The 24,021-nt window shown below is 43.9% G+C and overlaps 1 protein-coding gene across 12 annotated transcripts in view; it reads left to right on the top strand.

Annotated features, from left to right (window-relative positions):
• Positions 1–24,021, top strand: part of Wwox (WW domain containing oxidoreductase) — a 927,061-nt gene that overhangs the window by 469,423 nt on the left and 433,617 nt on the right. Inside the window, exon 9 of one of the 12 annotated variants that reach the window (XM_074055601.1) lies at positions 1–24,021. This exon is cut by the window's left edge and continues 18,264 nt beyond it; it is cut by the window's right edge and continues 17,606 nt beyond it. The exons of the other annotated variants lie outside the window; for them this stretch is intronic. The gene's annotated coding sequence lies outside the window, so the exon portion shown is untranslated. 12 annotated transcript variants of the gene reach the window in all.

The following is a 24,021-nucleotide window of genomic DNA, read 5'->3' as shown; positions in this document are numbered from 1 at the left end:
CTCAGCAAAGAAAATTCCAGTGGACCTATAGCAAGTGCACAGGTCCTAGGGAGGAAATACACTTGACCTCTTCAAGGAAGAGGAAGCAATCATACGGGATGATAGGTGATGTGGTTGACGGGGTGGCCAATCACAGGGTGTGAAGCCACGGTAAGGAGCTTAGGCTTTATTCTAATTGTGATGAAGAGTCATGTGACATTTTTAAGCAAGCAGATGACAGTGTGACTCATGCTTTACAAAGGTGCCAGAGTTGCAGTGAGAAGAGAAGTCTGTCAGGCAGGAGTGAAAGCTAAAGGATATGTTGAGTGGTCTGAGAGAGTGATACTGGCACCTTAGACCAGGTGATAGGAACGGGGATGGAGAAATGAGGTTGGCTTCTATAATCATGGTCTTACTGAGCAAATGGCAATGTAAGCATCATTTGGCCTTTCTCCTTCCCACGGGACCACCAGCCTCTAACTTCTGTCTACATCCAGGTACCCAGTATGGGTTGGCCACTTGGAAGGAACCCAGTTCATGTTCACTGGGCTGGCCACCCATGTAGGAAGTAGCAGTTTGGAGAAAAAGCACCCAGCACTCCTGAGTATGGATGCTGTGAGCTTCTTCCTCAGTCAGCCTGCTCATTCACAGCCTGTCCCCAGAAGGATGCCTTTAGCCCTGTCCCCTTTCACTACCAGGGCTTCCAGGCTTGTAATTAATATTTTCCTTTTAAAATGTGAGCAGAAAGAAGAGCCAGCAGTGTCAAAACTCTGCATGCAAATATTTTATTATTTACCCTTCTACAAATGAACACAGTATATCAATACCCCTGCGTCTGGGAAGAGCAAGCACACTGACTGGCCAGCAGAGTAGAATCTCGTTGTGGCAATCTATTCTGTTCTTCCTGAATTAGGCTTGTTGAGGCTCCATTATCAAAGCAGGATTTTTCTTAATCATTAACAGTTAAAAATAGGAAAATAGATTCCAAGGGGAAAAAAACTTTCAGGCAGCAAGGGTCCAGTTCTAAATGTGTGCATATCCGTAAAACGGAATTTGCCAAACATGAATAGGCACTTACAATGTGACTAGAATTGGCTCTGTCATGTGTCAGCCTAATAGCCTAAACCCTGGTTCAATACAATGAACTTGGGGAGGTTTGCTTAATGAAAGAACTGACGTTTTCTGTGCAGTGGCTGCATTCATCAGCCTGTATCCTGTTCATTACACCACAAAGGGCTGCCAATGGGAATTGGTAGGGTCATCTATTAGGGAAACATGGTGGGGACAAAAGATAGCAGAGGCCAGGACCTTGTGGAATTTCTTGCATTATTGGTGTTACTGGAGTGGTGAGCTCTGGTTAAGGACAACATGTTTTCAAGTGGGCATGAGGGTTTCTGAAGTCGTGGGCTGAATTCTGTGTCTGCCCCATCCTGGTACACACATCTTATATACCTAGAGAAGTGAATTTTCACTTAGGCATGGTGTTTCCTTATCCACTTTGGAGTCACAATTACTGACTGAGTTTTCCCTCCCCATGGGGCACATGGGGACACTGTATTTCTCTGTTGTGTGGCTGGCTTTGGCCAGTGGAATCTGGCTCACAGTGTCTAGCATAGGCTATGTCACAATTGCTTGTCCCACTGCCACGTGACCAGCAATCTTCCAGATACCAGTTGCCCTGTCAGGGTGGGCTACATGAAGGACAAAGACAAGAGCCTAAAGTGATCCAGGATGGTCACACAAAAGTAAATTGTGCTTCTGTGTTGTGGTTGTCTAACACTGAGATTTAGGGGCTGATTGTTATTGTGTCCTAACACCCATACTGACTGCTTATACCCATCATGCCTAGAGGGATCTCAGTTTGACCATCAGAACAACTGAAGCCCAGAACAGTGGGTCACTTCAGAACATATTGAAAACCTGTTTTGCAAGGCTGGAATATTATTGTCTTTTACAAATAATTTGTTAGTGTACGTTTGTAAATTGCATTTAGCCTCAGGTGTCATTTGGTTGGGGTATCCATTTGAGGACCGAAGCAGATTCCCTCCATGGTGAATGGGACCTTGAGTCATTGTAAAATGCAGAAGACACAAGACATGCTGGTTGGCAAGGTCCTCTTGGGAAGGGCCATTGTGGGGTAAAGTGTGGGCGTGTTGATTCAGAGGAGAGTTATGTCAGTGCTGTCTGCCTCTTACCTAATGGGCCTATTTGGTGGTGTTCTTTCCTGGCGAGATCAATGATCGAAGGGAGATTTCAGGAGAGAGAAAAGTTTGCATTTCATTCTCCTGACATGCAGCCTTCTAAGGATTTTCCTAAGGAAGCCCTTCAGTTTAGTGAGGACAAAGTCATGGACAATATCCACATGTGGTGGGGTTTATGCAATGGCTAAGGCATTCAGAGAGGTAGGCGGGAGACAGGCCTGGTCATGTTCACTGGGTGCGACTGAAAGAGAGGCAGCGAGGGGAGGAGGATAGAGAGGTGGAGAAGAGGATACTTTACCATGGAGAAGGCCATGCATAGAATGGGCCTCAGAATTAAAACAGGTGTTGGGAGGTGGGTTGCCCAGCATGGCTGAGCAGTGAGGAAGGACTAGAAGGAAGGGCATCCCCAGCAGCAGGAATGCCATGTGCAGTAAGCCAGACATAGGCACCTTCAGAGCATGTCTGAGCCTCCCAGATAGGACACATGAGGGTCATTTGATAGACTCCCTGGTGGGTTGTCTCTATCTGGGCTCAACTCAGGATATGGGAACCTCTCTATTTTAAACAGGGAGGGATTTAATGAAGGCAATTTACGAAACTGTTGGAGCTGCTGAGATTAGTTTCAAGGAATGGTTTTCTGAATAATACAGAAGTGACCCTCCAGAGAGCTCCTGCCACGGAAGCCATGACCAGAGCTGAGCACACCTCAGCTGACATAGCCTCATCTCCACCACCAGGAAGCTGGAGAGTAGGCTCAGAGTAAAAAGACAGAAAACTTCACCTGCACATGCCTTTGAGGGGAGGGGATGTCTAGAACACTCCAGGCATGCTCCTGCTCACATCTACTATCCATATCTCCCATGGTAACAACTGGCAGCTGGCAGAATGGATTTGTATCTGAGATTGAAGCTGCAAGAGAGTCCTGGAAAGGCCATTGTTAGCTTTCCAACTTTTCTAACTGGAATAGTAGAACCCAGGGGCAGTGTTGCCCTTCAGGCAGACTGAGTGGTAGCTAAAAATAAAGAATTCCTGTTCCCAGCTGCTCCTAGAAGTTTCATATTTGTCATCCTAGCTTCTTGGGCATCAGAGGGCCCAGCAGGGCTTTCCCTCATCCCTTAACTCCTTACTGTCCCCACCATCAGGTCTAGCTCTAATCCAGCCAGGGTTTGGGAAGGCCAGGCATCTTGCGCAGAGTTGCCAGCCAGTCTTCAATGCAGTGTTCCATCCTGTGTGCTTTTCTGTGTGGCTTCCTTTTCTAACCCTCCTATAGCTCATGAAGGAAACAACCTTCCAGCCTTCCCAGTGCCTCTAACTTGTCCAGGAAATACATAAAGATACCATGGTGATCCTCATGCTGCATTGATACCTTGAATGGGAATTGTTTGATCTGAACTCTGAGCAACTTAGGGACCAATCACATCTTCTTATCAGTGTGGACTGTAATAGAATGATCAGGTACAAGGACATCGGATCCAACAGCCCCAGGCTTGGATTCCAGAGAGATGCCATACTGGTGGAATAGCATCACCTCAATTTCATGTTCTTATAGCACCTCAGAATGTGACCTCAATTGGAAATAAGGTCATTTTACCAATGTGACAAAGGTGAGGAGCATGATGCCATCCATACCGGATTAGGGTGGGCTCTAAATCCAATGAGAGTGTCCCTAGAAAAGACAGGAAGAAAAATATGATGTGGCAATAGAGGCAGAGGGTACAGTGGTGCATTGACAATCCAGGGGACACCAAGGTCTGCTGGCAGTCACCAACAACTGGAAGAAAGTCTCCCTCAGAGCACTTGCAAGGGGACAGTTCAGACACTTGGGTCTCACACTGCTGGCCTCCTGAACTGTGGGAAAATCAGTTTCTGCTGTTTTGAGCCATTCTGCTTTGACCCTAGCTGACTAACACAGATATTTGTGTGGTCTGGCTTATTTAATACAGCTTCATTCATTGTCAGTCAGCATCAATTCCCACTCACTGCCATTTGTAAGTCAGATGATAACGTGGTTCACGGCTGCTGTTCTCAGAGCCCTGGTTTCTTCAGCTATAAAGTCCAGATTTCCACTCTGGTTGGGGTATAGTTTTAAGACCTAAATGAGACAACATACGTAAAGCACTTGGCACAATGCCTGGGTGAGAGTAAGTGACCAATAAATAACTGTCCTTATTGTTGCTGTTATTTAGAATGTAAATATATTTAAGAATGCAATGTCAATATACAAATTCCCTTGCTAATAAAAAGGAATAAATAAATAATAAATAAAGGCATGGGCTGCAAAATAGAATGGAGGGCAAATTTCTTTATATTTTTAAGAATGGTACAACTAGCACACAGACACTAAGCTTTTGGGAGCCTCACTTCATTCCTTCAAAGTACACCCTGCTGGGTTCAGCCTTCAACTGGAACAGGGGAAGAAATAAGATCCTTAAAAATCAGTGAGGCCCATCTTTGCTTTTTTGGATGGTTAAGAGGTAAGCATCATTTTCAGCTACAGAGAGATTCTGATTAAAAAACATTCTGTCATCCCATTTTGCACCTTCTCCTTTGGTAAAAGTTTACAATACTGGCATGGCAGCAGATATATCTAAACGATGTTCTTTAAATGTCAGATTTAATTAACTCCATCTCCAGAAGACAAGACAAAAAGAAATTTTCAGGGAGCATTGGAATTTTTCTTCTTTTTTTCTATTTTTCCACATTAAAGGTGATAACTGTAGCATAAAACCTTTCCAAGCACATGTAAATCCGGTAAGGGTATTTATCATGTAAATACAGCACTGGATGTTCCAGTGCCTGTTAACATTGTATCTGTAAGTGTGGTGATCAGAAAGCTTATGTACTGAGTAGACCACAAAACAGTGCAGTAATAGTTTGGTGCTTTAGACTAAAGCTGGAGTGAGCATGTGTACATTCCTTGTGTTCAGCTTGCTGTGTCCACTCAGGTGTGCACAGGTATGCCAATGGGTACTCAGGTAATTAGGCCCAGAATAAGCAGTATAGCATGACAAAAGAGACCATTATGTCTCCAAACTATGCCTAAATTGCCCGTAATCAGTTCATTCTAACTTGCATAACCAGATTTTATCTCTTGCGAGGAGAACAGCTGAAATGATACTTAAATAAAAATGACCAGATGAAATTTTCAAAGCAAGAATGACCAGAAAGATCCCCAGAAGACTATCACTGGGCCGAAGAGCCCCCCATTTCGAGGTCTGACATTTGTACTGATTATGGCATGACAGCTCTTGAGTTTCCAATGATAACAGCCATCTGACTTGATCGGAGTTCAATGGATTTTCACTAAAATAGAATCATCGCCTTGGTGATGGATGGAAAAAGTAAAGCAATACATCCTGATAAATGCTCTGCCTCCCTCCTTCCTCTCCCCAGCGGTGACCTTGTGCAATCCATAAGAGAGCAAAGGCACAGCCCTGGCCATGGCTGCAGCACGCCAGGCTTGGAAATTTAAGTAGCTTTGAAACCCATCAATGGGGTGAAGGGGGAATGGCCTGAGAATGCAATGGATCATGCTTAGTACGCTGAAGGTCAGCACACGGCCTGTCCTGCGGGGACAGCCCCAGACCTCATTCTCATTCACGGGAGGCTGTGGTCCTGTGAAGCGAGATGAGTAGAAGAGTACAATATAAAAAAGGAATTTTCAGAGCATATAATTTCTTCTCTGAAGCAAAAGGCACTGAAGAATGGCACAGAATAAGTGCTAATCTAGAGCAAGAGATGCCCTGCCCTGGGATCTCCCTGCTCCTCCAAGTAATGAGGAGCAGGTTATAAAAGGAATCCTTTGGTCTCTATAACCCAACATTGGTTTCCAAACCTAGTTAGTTTAGCCAACTGTGGATATCTCCAACATAATTGTCCAGTCAGTAACAATGTCATCACTGTAATATTAAAATGGGCATCCAGGAAACTCATGGACCAGTTGCATCCCAGATCCCTATGGGCTGGATGGAAAGACAGTCTTCTGGGTACTTGAAGGACAAAGAAGTTAGATGTTGGCAGGCACCCATTAGTGTTGGTTACAACTTGCTAAAAGAAAATATTAAAATAAAAATTAGATCATAAATTTGGAGCCACAGTTACCAAGCCTAAAGTGCAAATTGCCAAACAAGTCAAGAGACTCATTAGCATTTTATGTAAATCAGTTATTACCATTCTCCACTTCCTTAATTATCCATGTTATTTCAATACAACCCTTTCTTTGATGTCCCAATTCTATATTTAAGTAGTGCAAGATTTCTATCGTATCCTCCCACAGAGGTTTGTGCCATGCAAAAAACATGCCAAGAGCAGCTCTTTTAGAGACTACAGGGAAATGTTTAATTGGTTCATCCCATTTGAGTTATGAGGGTGTATTACTGAGCACATAAAATCAGAAACATGGAACGTACTAGCTCGGAGAAGTTTACTAAAACCTGTAAGACACCACTTGGTATTTTGCCCCCAAGACTTTTTGGATTTTCAGTGGGAGCTGAGTCAATGGGAAATTTTGCAGACTTCATTGAATTTTGCTAAAAGATTGATTTATAACTGAAATATTTGGAAAGAAAATTCACCAACTCTCTTTCCTTTGGCCCAGAGAGTTGTTCCTGCAGTTGGATGAAAACGACACACGTGACAGAGAAAAGGAGGAACGTGGGGTGGAAAGGAGTGGAGGGGAGATGCTCTCCACCCAACATGCCATAGCAGATTTGAAGAGTAAGACCACTCGTTTCTTCTTTCCTAGTTAGCTGGAAGTTTCAAGGAAAAAAAAAAAAAACCAACAACTCAGCTTATAAATGAGTGGCTTTTCTCTAAGAAACAGGCTTTTGAGATAGCAGTGTATCTTTGGGGAGCTTAATAGTTCTTACTATTTTCTCCAAACCTGTAGGTGCCACACTTTTAGTCACCTGCATTTGTCTTCCTACTGCCCCATAACTTAACTTGTTTTGACTACTTCATTAAAAAACCAAAATCCAAGGGGGAGAAACTGTGAGTATGAATTGTGACTGAAAATAGAAGGAAATCTGCTCTTCCTGCACTGCATCTGATTTGCTTTTCCTTTTTTTTTAAGAAATAGGTCTGCAATGCCAGCTACTTGGGAGGTTTCAAAACAAGCCCAGGCAAAATGTTAGCAAGACCCTATTTCAGAAATGAACTGGGCAGGTTCATGCCTGTAATCTGAACCCAGGCAAAAGCGAGAGATCCTATCTAAAAAACAAACTAAGGCAAAAAAGGGCTTGGAACTTTACTCAAGTGGTAACTTTGAGTTCAAACCCTAGTACTTCCCCACCCCTGAAAAGGGAAGAAATAACAGGTGTGAGGTGACACCTGTATATATTGACAGACTCAAGTTCAAGGCCAAACCTGTGTGTGTGACCTTTGTGAAGTCATCTACCCTTTGTCTCCCCTCAGCGAAATGTGGTCAACAGCTCTATGTTGAAGAGCTGTTCTAAAGGTTTGTGTTAATATATGCACAGTGTGTGTTATACAGTAGGTGCTTGATAAACTCCAGCCTCTGTTCCAGGACAGGCATGATGCTGGATGTTTGTGTCACTGATCAGAAGATGACATTGAATCCTCAAAACGTCCATCACCGCAAGGAAGATCATTATTAGTCTGACTTACCAGAGGAAAATGGAATGACCAGAGGGAAGTGACTTACCCACGGTCACACAGCATGAGTATAGGAGTCAGGATTTTAATCTAAAGGTTGTTTAGGCTCCAGTGATACTTTGACAAGGAGTGTACAATATAGTAAACTTAAAAGATTTTTTAAAATCAGAGTTTCTGTATCCTTTATCTGCTTAAATAATGCTGGGAGATAATTCATCTTTGCAGATGAAAAGTGCTTTCAGACCCAATCTGATTTATTGGTTATTGATTTAGTAAGTAGTTCTTTGGGCCGTCCCATGTTAAAGGCGTTGTGCTGAGCACTTAGATCTAGTAACTCATTTAATGTACGTTACACAGCAGTAAGGCATTGTGGGAAGGTTCCGCGATGCCCTGAGCCAAGGTTATCCCTGCCTCGTGCTTGCAATCTTGGATCTCCTTGGGCTCTAGTCCATAGATACGGCTTTTTAAAAAAGACGTTAAATTATATGCTTAAAAACATGGCTTTTTACTGATCATACATATGGCATACTCATTATGGAAAAATTTGGAAAATACAGAAAGTTGTAAGGAAGACAAAAAAAAAAAAAAAAGAAAAAAACCAGTTTAATGTCTTCAGAATCCTAACACATGCTGTTAACATCAATCCAAGACATTAGTGGAAAGAAAAATCACGTGCCCTAGTAGAATAACTTTTTCCAGCTTCTACACTGTGCTCATTTTAAAGTTTCTACTCCAGAACCAAAATGGGCGGTAATGGTGGGAGAGATACAGGGGGTGAGAGGTAACTTGCCTTGTATCTTGCTTACGGTGTGTGCTGTCTTGTGCCAGGTGGACACCAAGTAGCACAGAGCATGTCATCAAGTTTTCCTGCACAGCCTGAAACACAATACAGAAAAATTAGCATTCCACCATCCCCAAAGAAGAAGGCCTCAGACCTCTGCTCCTTCTCTCACTGTGCTGCCTCCTCATTCAGGCTTATCCCTGGGTCCCTGAACTGTTTTCCACCCTCACTGCTTTACTGGGCACTTCCTGTGGGAGAAATCTGATATCTTCTCTGAAAAGCCGCCTCCTTTTCTGTGACTGGTGGGTTTCATCCCCAGGAAGGCACATTGTTCCAACTCAGAATGTCTACAGTCTAAAATCATCATCATGTATTTTCATCAGGATGAAATATCGGGTGCTCTGCTCAGTGCAAGGTTTTATTAATGACGTACTGTCAGGGGCTGGATGTTCTGCATATTTGCATATTAAACAGCTGAGTGAAGAAACATTCCTTTTATTGCTGCAGGGAATAAATCAGTTTAAAGCAAGTTCTCATCATTTATACTCCTTTCAGCTAAGTCCTCTTTTATTGAAATAAATTGTTGAAGTGCTTTGCTCATTCTTTGAATACTGATGAAATTTACCTTGATAGGACCTCAGGAAAAATAATATTTTCTTAAAGGTGCAGTATTGTTCCATTTTGAGTATTACTTTAATATATTATTGATAAGTTAATTTAAGAATATCAAGTGAAAGGGAAAGTAAAACAGGCTTTTCTTTCTTCTGTGTGATTTTGCCAAATGCGTTTTTACTGGCAGAGCATAAGCAAGTAAAACACTAACAAGCAACAAAAGCAGTTTTCATTAATATGTAGTGTATTTTTATTAATGAACCATGAGATGGTTTTGCATTCAATTCCCAGTGGGCAGGACAGCCCATCTCCACACAGGGTCCCCAAAGCCACCCTGGGCAGGCACACCAGAAGTACCAGGCAATCAGGTTGTTTTCAAACAGGCATCATAGCTTCCTCAGCTAGGAGCCAGCGGCTGTTTGAAGGAATCTTTGCAACTGCTCTGGGTGTTTCTGTCTACTTATTACTTACTCTGTATACCAGAAGTTGAAAAATTCACCATTAATACCACATATCACCTGAAAATATTTTTTTAAAAAGATTTTGGCTCTCATTATGGTCTAGAAAACTTGCGATGGCTTGCCAGTATTTTCAAACTGAGAAAAGCCACATAAAAATCTCAATTCCCAGCTTCCTTGGAAGAGGCAGGAGATAATCTAAGCTTGTTCACTTGTTAGGACATGCTGTGGCCTCTGCTGCAGGAAGGGCAGGCCCCCTCAGTCCCCATCCTGCCTACTGTATGCATCCTCTTACATCTGGCTGCAGCCTTTCATGGTGCCTGCGGGTGGGGGCTTTTTCCATTTCAGGTCTATACCTTTGCTCTTGGTGGGGAACCTAGTTATATGAAGTGCCTGGGCAGTACCTGTCACAAAAGAAGAATCCAGTTGGCATTAGCAAGTCTTAACACAGGTGAAACATGGGAACTAAAGGTTGGCAATGAAAGCAAAATGTTATCTCTTTTATGCTATGCTCGTGAGTATATAACCAAACATCTTAGGTTCACAACTTCTTGTCTTCCAAATTCATTTCTTTTCTAAAATGTAGCCCTCTCAGCTCCTGCAAATCTTTGCCCAAATATCCACCTTTCCGGATGCCTTTCCTGACTGCTGCTTAAAACAGTGGATTTCTTCCTGAATTCTGCTACCACTGAATAATAACCTTTCTGCTTTATTTTTGTCCACAGCTTGGATCACCATTGGACAGATACCAGCTCTCCATTTGATCTGTCCATTTGTTAGTTGTACCTGCTAGAAAGCAAATGACACGAAATCTCAAGGTTTTGTCTGTTCCCATCCCCGCTGTGTTCTGAGTGCACATTGCCCTGCCTGGCCCCACAGTGCACTGTGTGCTTAAGAAACGCTGAGTCTCTGAGTAAATGGATGACTAGATGAATGGATTTGTTTATCATAGCTCAGCCTCTGTCTTTAGAGAAGCTCAACAAAATGGTCATTTATTTGAGCGTCTGCTGTGTGCCTGGCCATGTGCTGGCATAGCATGGGTGGGAAAGATGGGCCAGGTAGAGCCTAGAGGCTGATCCACAGCCTGGATGCTGATCTTTGCCAGTGTGATGACTGCCCAGCGAATTTCAGTACGCCCGGGTCACTTGAACTAGGTAAGCACAGGTACAGATGGATGAAATAGGAAAACAGAACGCATGGAGACTTGGAAGATAGGGAAGTCTTGTGGACTGAGATTGGGTCTGAGATAGTGCTGAAGAGGTTCAGGATTTTGACTGAGGGCTAGAAAGGAGAAGTCATAGGAAACTCCATTTTCTCCAGCCCCTCAGAGGTGCCTGGCCCAGGAGGAAGTGCTTGTGATGGTTCATTTTCATTGTTGATTCGTTTGGATGGAAGGACACCTAGGAGATTAGTAAAGCGCACCTCTGGGTGTGTCTGTGATGGCATTTCCAGAAAGGATTAACTGAGAAGGGAAGGCCTGCCCTGAATGTGAGGGGTGCTATCCCAGAGGCTGGGGCCCCCAGAACAAAAGCAGAAGAAAGAGGTAGGCACCAGTGAAGGTTTGTGCTCTCTTGCATATTCTCTCTCTCTCTCTCTCTCTGTCCTCCCCGTCCTCCCCACCAGCTTTCTCCCTCCCTCCCTCTCTCTCCCTCTTCCTTGTCATGAGTTGAGCAGACTCCCCTGCCCCACACTCCCACCAGAATGTTCTGCCTCACCTCAGTCCCACAGCCCATCTGACCTTGGAACTGTGGGTCAAAATGAATCTTTCCTCCTTTAAGGTGTTTTCTTTGATATTTTATCACAGCAATGAAAAACTGACTAGCACAGTGCTCTGTGTTCCCCTCACTGGCTCCTCAGAGCAGCCACGTGAAGAGGCACTGCTCTTCTTATTTTAACCCCGAGATAACTGAGGCCCAAAGAGGTTCAGTCAACTACCCAGGGGTTGTCACATATGTTGTGCAGAGTGGGCCCATGTGCAAAATCAGTTCAGTCTGACCCTAGACCCTTTATCCATACTGCCTCCATTCCAAGAGCAGAGACAAGAGAACAGGGATGCTGGCAGGTGTGGAGCCTTTTTCTAGAATCTCAGGAATGCCATTTGGTGAAACTGGGGCTTGTGCAATGACCATGGAGGTACCAGTATATTGACTCCAGGGATGGATTGATTCAGAGAGGATCATGTCCCCTACTGACCTGCCAGGTCAGAGGCATAGGTGAATTCTGAGTCCCTGTGACTCTCCAAACCCATTTGTGATTACAGCGGTGACACAGTAGAGGGTAGAGAGGAAGATCAGGCCTTCAAAGAGTGTGTAGTAAAGAATTAACATTGGGCTGGAGGTGTGGCTTAAGTGGTACAGCTGCTGCCTAGAAAATGTGAAGTTCTGACTTCAAACCCCAGTAGTCTCCACCCCCCTTCAACAAAAAAGAATGAATATTGCATTGGCGCAGTCTCTTGTCAATCTAGAAGGAGATAAGAAACCCCTGTTTCTGTTCCCTGCCAGACGCATCATCTCCCTATAACTCATTTGTGCCCAAAACAGCTTATTTCTAAGTGGAAAGTCCATATTTAATAAGATGAGAATGACATCAAAACACCCTCTCATTGATGGCTGCCAAGAGGACACAGGCATTCATGCTGCCTGGAGAAAGAGAGGCCCAGGTGTGGCTCTCTTAGAGCAAGATGGTCACTGTCATTGCCTTGGCTTATGCGGAGCTCTGGGCTACAACCTCCCCAGGCCCACCTGCCCAGTGCCTTGTAAATCCTGAAGTCAGAGCAGACCTGGTAACCTGGCTGTGTGACCCTGGGCTCGTGATCTGACCCCTATAAGCCTCAGCTTCCACATCTGTCCAATGGGGATAAACCTTAGCCTCACAGTCATATGCTTAAGTGAAGTTTACATCAGAAAAGACATCAAGAGCTAGACTACTCAATACACAGACTAGCCATTGGCCTTGTGGAGTTATTTAAATGTAAATTAATTTAGTTTTAAATAAAGTTAAAATTCATTCCCTCAATCACACATTTCAAGTGCTCAGCAGACCCTTGTGGCCGTGGCTACCGTACTGGGTGGCACAGGTATACAGAGGACATTTGAATTACTGTAGAAACTTCTACTGGAACCTGGCACAGAGCAGCTGTGTTGCTTCTTAATTTCATTCACATTCAGCTATGATACTTAAAGCAGAACCCTTTCAATCAAGACTTCAAAAAACTGGGGGTGGTGCCACCCAGGAGTCCTTCAATATACAAAAAAGGAAGTGAGCGGATTGGTAGTACAAGGCTCCCCGAGACAGACCCAGGTTTGAAGGCTCTGATCTCAGGGGACTCCGTATCACAGGTGCTAACCTGATTAGCCTAAGCCTGGCTCCTCATTGATTTCCTGAATGGATGGGACAGTTTCCAACACTCAGCACAAATGTTTGCAGGTTGACTCTGCGGCTTTCTACTTAGTGGCCTTGGCAAGTTAGTGTCTTAAGTCATGGCTTCTTTTCCTAAACTTGGTTTGGCATGAGACTGCCTCGGGTGACTGGTTAAAACCTGGGCCCTGCTCCTAGAACCTCTCATTCCCCAAACCTGGGGTCCAGGGGTCTACATTTTAACCTCCCCCTAGACATTGCTGGGCTTCCAACCTTCTTGGACTATACTTGGAACACCCCTTTTTGGTGAGCCTCAATTTCTTCATTTGTAGAGTTCTTCACACCTATAATTATTGTGATGACTGACAAAAGACATATGTAAAGCCACAGGCAGTGACATGGTAGCTATTCATCCAATGGCAACTGCTGTGACTCTTATTTTATTTGTACTTATTGTTGTATTTATACCTAACAAATTAGGATCTTCTAGAATAGCTCGATAGTTGAAAATTAGGCCTGGATCAGGGTGCCGCCATTCTATCAGGAGTTACCCATCTTGGCTTTAAACTGTCAAAAAACCTTCCCATTTTGAAGTCATCTGAACCAGTGAGGGTGGGGATACATCTGGGGTGCCATCTGTGGTGCTCTGTAATCAGTCTTGCCTCCCTCCAGGGTACTTTGGAGCTGAACTACTGGTACCATCCATCTGTCCACAGCCTGGAATTAAGGGTAGCACCCGTGCCTATTGCAGAGAGTTGAGGTGTGTTCAGTACCTTTGTGGCGTGCAGAATGAGGTTTTGCAAACACATGCTTTGGGGACTGAACCTCAGCCCTGAGTGGAAAACCTCTGCCAGGACTAGACATTTTAATAAATGAATCTCTCAATTCTGTGAGATCACCTCTGGTGGGGTTGGAGGGGTCCATCATTCAAAACCTAGGATCCAGGAATTCAGACACTGTGTTTCTTTGGTCCACCCTTAAAATACTTCTAAATTCTGTTTCTGATTTCCAAAATGGCAGGCAAGGAGAAGACACTGAACATCATTGCTGGTTGGTAGGCCAGGTTCTTCAAGGACTCAAGTGAGTTTTGATGTTGAATAACCATTGGTCACAATTGGGGTTTGAGGAGCTCATCATGGCGTATAATTAGGTTTTCAGAGGGTGTCATTAGGCTTCTTTGGTTGCAAGGGACAGACTCCTATTCAAGTCATTTTCTTAAAACAAAAAAGTGTCAGGTATAGTAGTACATGCTACTCCCAAGACACAGGCAGGATGATGATGATCTGAGGGCAGCCCAGGGAAAGTTAGAAAGACCCGATGTCAAAAAGAAAATGCACACAGAAGGGCTGGAAGTATGGCTCAAGTGGCAAAGTGCTTGCCTACCATGCGTAAGGCCCTGAATTCAATCCCCGGTTCCTGAGGGGTGGTAGAGAAGAAAAGGTTTATTTTTTGAGATGGAGTTAGCAAGGCCAGGCAATGGGGCAGCTCCAGGAACTGTCTCCTGGCATTCCCTCCCCAACAGTTGCTTGTTCTCTCTTTCTGACTGCCCTCTTCAGCAGCTGCCAGATTTATCCCTTCTCCTCCCTCACCATTTTGGCTGCCACATGCTTGTTTTTGCTCACTACAGTACAACTCACCTCAGCCTCATGGCGTCTTAGCATCTTTATATCCACCAGCTGTCCCTGTGTTAACGGACATTGGGTCTGTTTCCCAGGCCTCCGTGTACGAAGTCCATCAGCAGGAGTCGTATTTTCCACTGGCAAGTTGCAAATCAACTTGGGTTGGGTGTAATTGGACCCACATCTATTCAGCTGTGCTCAGAGTGGGGAAGCAAGTGGTGTCCTACCTGCTGAAGTAGGAGGGCTCAGGAGCTGGGTGTCTGCAGTTTAGAGCCAAGTGAATTGGGTTTCCCAGCTGTCGTACATTGAGCCAGATCTAGTCCAGAGTTCCTCCTCTTCCTACTCACTGGTACTTGCTTCAGATTTACTATGGGACTTTAATGTGATATAAGCATGACTCAGGCTCAAGCTGCTCCCTCTCCCCACCTCCCAGGTTCTAGGGATGGAACCCATGGACTCACATAGGCAAGCTGTTTTTCCCAGTGGAAAAACTCCCATCTCTCAGAGCCCTCCTTCCTCCCTAAGAGTGAGAAGGGCCTAGGACAAGTAGCTGGTATCAGAGGACTGGGGGAAAAGTTGTCTGTCTCAAAGTTCCTCTCAATTTCAATTTGTTTGAGCTATTATTATAATGGGCCACATTAAATTGTGCCATAGAGTTTCCATGTTTGTCACCCAGCTGAGCCTCTTGGTCCCCATTTGTGTTTTAGCTTTTTATTTATTTATTTACTTTTGGGTGGAGCTGGGGTTTGAACTCAGTGCCTCACACTTGCTAGGCAGGTGCTCTTCCTGCTTGAGCCACTTCATCAGCCTTCGCACCATGTATGTTTTATTGTGTTTCTTCTTCACACACAGAGAACCAGGGAATCAGTGCATAAATCCCTGCCCTGACAATAAGAGCGGGAAGAGCTCGTACTGTGTGTCAGAAAGCTGGGGATACATACTATATCATACACCACTATCTGCAAAAGTGTGTCCTCGTTCTTACGTGGGAGTTTTCCCATTTTGATTGTTATTTTGGGGATCCTTTGGCCACATCCTCAGAGGGAACTTTCTGTCCTCGATGTTCACTGGAAAATGGCCCTGAGCTACTGACCTTCAGCCTCCTTGTGTCTCCACGTCTTTTGTAGTATGACATCTAGTCAGAATTTCCATTCGGATTTTATGACCTGGGAGGAATGGGGAAGATCTATGAGGTCATCCTGTCCATCCTTAGCCAGGACAGGATTGTTCCCCAATGATGCAGTCAAGTATCTGGTCCAGTCTCATTTCTAATGACTCAAATGATGAATCCTGGAGACCTTCCTTGGGAAGCTATTCTGCAACCTGACAACTGTCACCGTGTGAAAAATTTTTGTGTGCATCTAATATTCAAGAGTCCAACATGATAAGGCTACAAAGAGCTTCTTCTGTTTAAGATAGTTCTTCACCTAGGACTGTTCTCCTAGTAGTCACTATTGTTATCAGTCTTCATCCAGTGTGGGAGTTAAATGCAAGTTATTACAAGACCTAGGGAGTTTTTAATCCTAAAATGCAAGAATAGCCCCCAAAATGAGAATAAATGCTGAAAATCGCCTCAGTCCACCAGCAGCGTATGCACACTGTGACTGTTCTATGTGTAATATTTCACATAGCAGTATGTGTTTCACATGTGTGATGTTAAATGCAAAAGCAGAATTTTCTGCTTTCCTCCCCCTTTGAAACTGCTCTGACAGGTGCCCTCATCCTGCTGGGTGGGAAGGAGATGCTGGCCAGTATCTTTTCTTGCTTTCTATAATCTTGGTTGCTGTGGAGAGCCTGGTGGGGAAATAATTAGTGGGGAGGTAGAGATCCCAAGGCAGCTTTGAGAGAAGGGAAGACACAATGAAAGCAGGGGAGGGGAGATAAGGACACAGGGCTGGACATAGAGATCAGGGGAAGTAGAAATTGGGAATTAGGGTAGAGATGTAAATAGAACAAAAGAATGGAAGGAAAGATAGGAGGAGGAGAGGAAGTCATAAAGGGAATAAGATAAAGAAGGAAAAGAAAGTACAGTGCATTTGGGATCTGTGGGTTGGGAAAGACATGTGTACTATTAGTACCAGAAACTCTCTTGGAGTGTTATCTTCTAGATCTTTCCTTGGCTATAGGACTCCGGTTCACAAAATGTGGCTCACAGGCCAAAAACATCAGCAGCATCACCTGGAAATTTGTTAGAAATACAAATTCTTTATCCTAAAACGTGATTTGATGTCTTGAATCAGAAACACTAGAGAAGACACCCAGCCATCTTCGTGTCACCAGCCCTGCAGTGGGTGTGATGCATGCTCAAGTTTGCAAACCCTTTCTCTAGGACATGTTTTTAAGGAATCAGGTGATTTTCAGGACTGGCCCAGCAGTTAGCAAACTATATAGAGTGGACTCTAGTCCCACTCCATGTGCCTTCCCCAGCTATCTTTCTAACAAAGACAGAAGTCCACTTGTAGAAATCATTCCTTCTGGCCAGGAGACAGGCTTCACTTTGAAACTCACTTAGGAAGGCACCATTCTTTTTCCCTTTTGGCGTTTTGTTCTTGACTACACACAGCACATGCAATAATATACAGATTCCATATCTGAATAGCGAGAGCCTGAGCCATGCAAGTTAAATGGAACATTGGGGTGGGTATCTCAGTTTCCCTTATGCTTCTCCATCGACACATCATGGCCATCAAGAGAGTAGGAATCATTAAGGAGTTTATTTTTATCTTTATTTTATCATTTAAAACACATAGTCCAATGAGAGTACTGACTATGTAAAAGGTTATGCATTGAATAAACCACCAAATTAGCATTGTTTCTTTTCTGTCTCGTTACATTGTCCTCACTCACAATGTAACAGTCAATCCAAGTTGCCTTAAATAGACAGTGGACATAATGAACCCAAAATATTCTTTATGTTCCTATAGCATAATTCTAATTTAAAACCAAAGTCCCTGTATCTCATCAAATGACATTTCAGGATAAAAGGCTGTAACTTATCAAAAGGAAAGAGCAGAAAGTGCAAAAGTCCTTCATTTTCCATGTGGACTATTGTTGCTTAAGGACTGGTTCTATTGCACGCTGATAAATATTTATCATAGCTAAGCGAACAATCATTTGGAGATAGATACCAGTTTATGAAGCAGCTTCTCAGGGTGTCCTAATTGTGCCTCTGCCTTGCCATTTTATGTTTTATCGAAATATGCAGGCGTGTACTTTATGAGGTTGGCTAATGAAGAGCGAGAGACCCCAGTAAACATATTTGCTAAGAGTAACGGTTATCTACAACTCAGCAATCCTCACTTAGCACTGCCTGTTACACAATACCAGGCCAGCAGTTCATAGCTCATTGAGACCTAACTTGCTTCATTTTTAGGCATTACGTTATTCTAAATTAACACTATAATTCACATTCTCCAGGTCTGACTATTAACCAGATTTTGGAACCTTCAGGGTTTATTATTTAGTGATCCCTGAAGCTCTCAAGTAGGCATTTTTAAATTCATGCATTATGATAGATTAAAAATTAGCTAGAACTGCACCATTAAGTAGCCATTCCCTTTCTTTTGCTAATTGTGCTAGAAGTAAAAAAGAAAATGCATTTAATGTCAGATAGGGATGGTGACAGTGAACTTGTCACAGGGCTTGCTGTTTTCTGCCATTGAAATAGGAGTTATCTAAATAGGAAGATAATTTTGAAATCTACATAGAATATCACAGAGCCACAGTTCAAGCACACAGACCAGGAATTGTGATTTTTTTTTTCCCTTTATACTTAAAAGTCTTCAATAGGAATGTGTTTTGAATGTAAACTGGAAAAGAGACTCAAGGCCTCACTACAGATAAAAGTGACAAGACATGCAAACGTTTTCAAAATAGTGATTAATTAAGCCCTAGAAAGCACACTTTTATGTCTTGTTGCCTCATCTTCATTCTTGCTTGTTAATCAGAAGTAGGGAATTTTCCTAGAAATCTTAATTCGCAAAGATCACTCATGATGAGTGTTTGTATCAGTTGCTATTTTTCTTTAATTGCTTTTAAAGAAAGATTCTGACAAACCTGGTTTTTCAGGTCCCAAGGCACGAGCTCAGGTCTTTCTATTTTTTCTTCCTTTTTGCATATTAAATTACCATCTTCATTACATCAACCTTCCTCACATCAACTTTAAGCCACATCATGTGGACCATTCTCAGTAAGCCAAGTTCCTACTTGTCCTGCCCATGCCCTGTGTCCATCCTTCTGGCTCACTACTTCTGAGCTAGGGGCAGTTTTTCCCTCAGGGGATATGTGACAGTATCTGCAGTCACTTTTGGTGACTGGAACTTGGAGAAATGGCAGGGAATAGGTGTGTTGCTGCCCTTTAGGGGGCGGAGGCCAGGGAGGCTCTGCACATCCTACAGTGCAAAGGACAGCACCGCCAATAGCCTCAACATCAGTAGTGACCCTACTGAGAAGCCCTGTTGTCGCGCCTAACCATTGGTGACAAACTGTGCCTGGAATGTGCTATTCTCTGCTTGCCTTGCATTTCCTTTACTAGTCCCCACTCACACTCTCCAAATATCCCAAGCCTCATGTCTTCTTAAGAAACCTTTGCTAAGTCCCAAAGTGCTCTGTAGCAACTTGGGCCCTACCTTCTCCTAACAGACCCTCCTTAACCAAACTACCATTAGGCTCCTATGAGCCCTGTTCTCAGGTAGGCCTTGACCTTATACCCATCCTTGTTGGCCTTTCATAGCTCAGTCTCAGCAAGATTCTTGCTAAGTCAGTGTAAAAAGAAGCCCACCTTGATATCTAATCCCCCTGGCCTACCTTCAGCAAGAAGTCTGTAAAGTTCATTTAGATGAAATCCCCTCCTCTTGAGGTCTACTCTTAGTGATTTTCTACCCACTCATCATCCCACCCCCAACTCTGCTCCTTGGCTACAAATCCCCAGCTGTCCTTACTATATGCAGAGTCAAACCTTATCTCCTCTATTGAAATCATCTTGACCATCACTGCAGCAATCCCAAATAAAATCTTCCATACTGTTTTAACAAATGTCACAATAATGTTCTATAACACCCCACCCACCACATGGCAACTCTTTGAGGGTCAGGACCCTATGTTGTCTAGGGTCAGATAGATAATGCCATGGCAGTTCCATAAAAAAATTGTTTGTTGAGTGAAGCTGTAGAAGCATTCTGCAGAAATGAGATGCATACATCAATCTATTCCTAGCCCCAAACTCAAAAGAATGCACCTGGCCTTTGTCTTTGTCTTTTCCCTCCACGGGGCCATTCCAGTCACAGTCTGGATGCATGTGTGAATAAACTTTTACCATTAACTTCCTGAATTATTTAGGTGCTGCCTGTGATTCTGGATAAACTGTACAGTAGAATGTATTGTATATGCGATCATTTCCAGAGCGCCTGTCAGCCAATCCAGGATGGTTTGACGTTATCTCTCAGCACTGCATCAATACTCAGGGGTTTTCAAATCTCACGGGTGGCCGGCTGGAGCCTTTATGCTCAGGCTGCTGTAGGCATCATTTTTTGTAAAACCAGACTCCGATCTCTATGTCCAGCACCATCCCTGGACCCCTGCGATAACCCCCACTGAGCAGACACTCGATAACATCTTCACTAATGGGTTCTGACTTCATCAGAAGTATTAGTGACTTCTTTTGAAAGTAAGAGTGCTTTGAATACAAGCCTTTATTGCTTTAGAAGTTCGTAAGAGCAAAAGCACAGTATTTCCCCTGGTGTTTATACATGGGAAACACCTTCCACCTGGAGCCTAAAATTCCTGCTGTGCTTCTGTAGTTTGTGACTTCAGACTGCAGGCGGCCTGGTAGAAGGAGTCCAGGCCTGGCTCACAGTCCCTCCTGTCTGGTTTTTGGTGAACTCCTTTCTTGGGAAAGGCTTGCAGACATTTGATTTCTAAAATAGCTTCTCAAATGACAAAGAGGATGAAGGGAAATCCCTTACAAAGGCCTAGAGATGCTTTAAGAAGAATCACCTCACTGAATACTCTCCTTAGGGAAAGACTTGCATTTAGCTTTCAGTTTGTAGATAAGGGAACCCATGTATCAGGGAGAGTGTGCTGAAACTTGAACCCTGGACTATGTGACTCCAATGGCTTTTCACAGATAAAAGACAACAACTTTTGTCTTCCAAGAAATTTTGAACACTTGAAAGATCTCCTAAAAGGACCTAAAGAAGCCATGGCCTCCCCGTGAGTTCCCAAAGCTGCCGTCCTCACCAAAGTGTATGTTGTCTTTAAGGAGATTCATCTTCCGTCATTTCCTCAGCTCACAAGCATGCCCAATAGAACAATGCCCACATGGCACGTGGGTTGCACCTGGCTGTCATCTGCTCATTAGCAATGCCCGTCTTAGAGTTCAAAATTTTAGTGGCAACCCCTGTGGATTTATAGCCAGTCCTCTCTTACTTTGAGGACCACGTGCTCAAATCCCTCGCCCCCATGTTTACAAAACTTACAGTTGAGGAAATGATGAGTTGAGGGAGTAAGGTCACACATGGAGCCCCATAAACATCTTATTTATGATCTCTGTGAAGCAAGAAGACCATCTTAATTTCATGCTGCTTAAACTAGGGTCTGAGGCTCCCCCAACTTCCCCTAGGGGAGTTCTGATACCACACTTTTATTAGAAGTCACAGAAAGTCACAGCACATTTTCTTAAAGAGACAACCCTTTTGGTGCATAAAGCTGTGTTTTGTAGTAAAAACCAAACACAAATATTATGTAGCGGAAGGCCTCCTTTGCCTGATGTTTTCAAGAGAGAGCGTGAGTCTTTCAACACTCCTCTTCCCCTGGGAAGCCCTTTGTTTTGAGGATGCATTCATGGGAGAGCTAGGAAGCCCAGCCATATGGATATCATATTATTCATTTTAATTTGCCATCTAGAGCTTGCCAGCAACCTTTTAGCTCTCTCTGCTCCGAACTTTCAGCACAATGCTTGTAAATTGTTGTATACATTAAAATGTAATTATTTGCCACTCCTCTCCCCACCTGGGTTCTCGACTTAAATGTTGACTGCCTTTTTGGTTTTTTGGTCTGAACTTTGTTGACTCTACAAAGAGTATGCTCCCTGTGCCTGCAAGTGGTCCTCTGTGTACTTCAGGATATCCCTCTGTATTTCTGTTAATTTTCTCTTTGTCTCCTTGGTCACTTCCAAGTTCCATTGAAAAATTATGCTGCCTGCACTGTCAGCCACCATGTATTTCCATTTTAGTTTCAGTTTTCTAGCTTGTTTGTTCCCAAATGATCCCCAACTGTGGACACACACACACACACACACACACTCTGTAGTAGCAAGACTTATCTTAGTTTCAAAGGTACATAGAACCGAAAAGTTGTAGAGCTGTGTTTCAGGCGGTAGGCGCTGTTGAAGTGCAATGCAGATGCAGCTTCCTGGGGAATGCGTGGCAGTGTTTGGGGACATTTTTGTTCATCATAACAGTGGCATGGCAGGGGCGGGGGACTTTGCTGTTGTCATTAGTGGGTAGAAGGCAAGGAGGCTGCGAACTGTCCTCCAGTGCCCCCACCACAGAGAATTACTTAGTCTCAAATATCACGAGAACCAAGTTTAACAAATGCTGTTGTAAGGGAAGATGATTTCATTCTTTTTTTCAGCCCTGGAAATGATTAGTTAGGCAATGAAAAAATGCCCTCTCTTTCTGCACGTAAGTCATAGTTTTCGGTACTCAAAGTTAAATCATGTGATTTTAGAACTGGCCCATGGAGCTTGTGGGTCCAAGATTGTATGCTTTTCAAGGTACCAGGGTACACTCTCTACACAAAAGAATCAGGGTTTAAGGACGATTTAGATATGGGAAGGTCACGAGTTAAGGCTGGGGTCAGGGGATCCCCTAAAGGCCTGTGGAGAGCTGGATCCCACATGCTAAGCCTTGATGATGTCTTTCTTGCTTCTCCAACTACACTACAAGGACAACCGCATTCTTGGGAGGGGCCTTCCTCCCTCTCTTCAAACAACGCCCTTCGCCTCGCCAGGAGGAAGCAACCTTCACCAAGAGGTGCTCGACAGCACTCCAGCTCTCCGTTGCTTTGCTCCTGTGTGCATTTGAAACCCAATACAAGCCCATAAATCCCACTTTGCTTCTGGGAGCTCCCCATGTGCCAGATATATTGAACATTAGGAAAACAGCAAATCTAGCCATTCATTCCCATTAACCAGCAAAGGCATCTCGCATTCCCATGCAAGTCCTGGAAATCACTGACATGGTCTTCTTGACCACAGAACGATGGAAGCATATGGCAGAATTCACGTGAGAACAGATTGCTTTTTCTCATAAGAGTGCTTGGTTAGAACTCCTACTGTTGTAGCTCGCTGAAGGTACTCTTGGTGGTCTTGACTGGAGACCCCAGTCACCCCATCACACTTTCCACTGCATTTTGCCATGTCTCCTCACACCCACTGACTTCATGCTATTTCCAAGTGGCCTACTTAAACCTGGAGGTGGGTCCTCCCGTTTCCCATAAATTAATAACCCATCCGTGAATATTTCCCAGCCAATCTTAGCAGCCCAAGTCTTTTCCAATACTAGGACAATAAAGACAGGGAAGAGATAAAGCAAGCATCTCCTTTCAAATGCCCTTCCAATATGAAGCAAAATATTATTAATCTAGACTGCTTGCTACTTTCGTTTACCATGTTGCTGCCCATGGGATTACAGGCAAAGGTTTCATAAATGTCGAATGAAATAGGAATATTTGTTGGCAAGCCCTTGCTAGTGTTAGTTCCATTTTATTATTACTATAGTATTTCTATCCACAAGCATTCACACGTTCTAAGTTCTAGAGAGCAAAACTTCTCCCCTTTTTTGAATTCTCTCTGTGTGTATCCTTTGGTTTACAAGCAGGAAACGGGAAATCAGACAGTGAATGAGTCTCTGCCCATCTTTCCACGTCCACTATCTCTATGCTATGATCAGGGGCACAGTGATGCCCTGGTTTTGGAGCAGAGTTGCCATCCTTCATTATAGAGGTAGGTCGTGGGACTTCAGCTGACGTCATCAGATAGTAACACATGCATCCCACCTGTGAGGCTGTGGCCTGCCAGGGGAGGGTTCAGGGAGCTGATCAGGGATAGCAGAGCCAAGCTGGAAAGGCAGAGTCTTTATGGAAAACAGCCAAGGTCACAGCGGGAAAGAAACAATGTATTCTGAATTGGAGGGGCAATGTACAAATGGATCAAAGGAATGAGGGACTGAGTTGTTAGCCAAGAGAGTCAAGTACAAGGGAAAATGAGTTTGTGGCAGGCATAGCAGAGAACGGCAGAGCATGAAACCATCTATTGACTACTGACCAGGTACTAAGCATTTTAATGCCCTATAAGTATACATCAGGTGCACTGAGGAAGGGCAGATGTGACTCCTTAAATG

This window comes from Castor canadensis, chromosome 15, assembly GCF_047511655.1.
Source record: "Castor canadensis chromosome 15, mCasCan1.hap1v2, whole genome shotgun sequence".
In the NCBI taxonomy this organism is placed as follows: Eukaryota; Metazoa; Chordata; class Mammalia; order Rodentia; family Castoridae; genus Castor; species Castor canadensis.
This window is presented reverse-complemented; position numbering and strand designations above follow the sequence as displayed.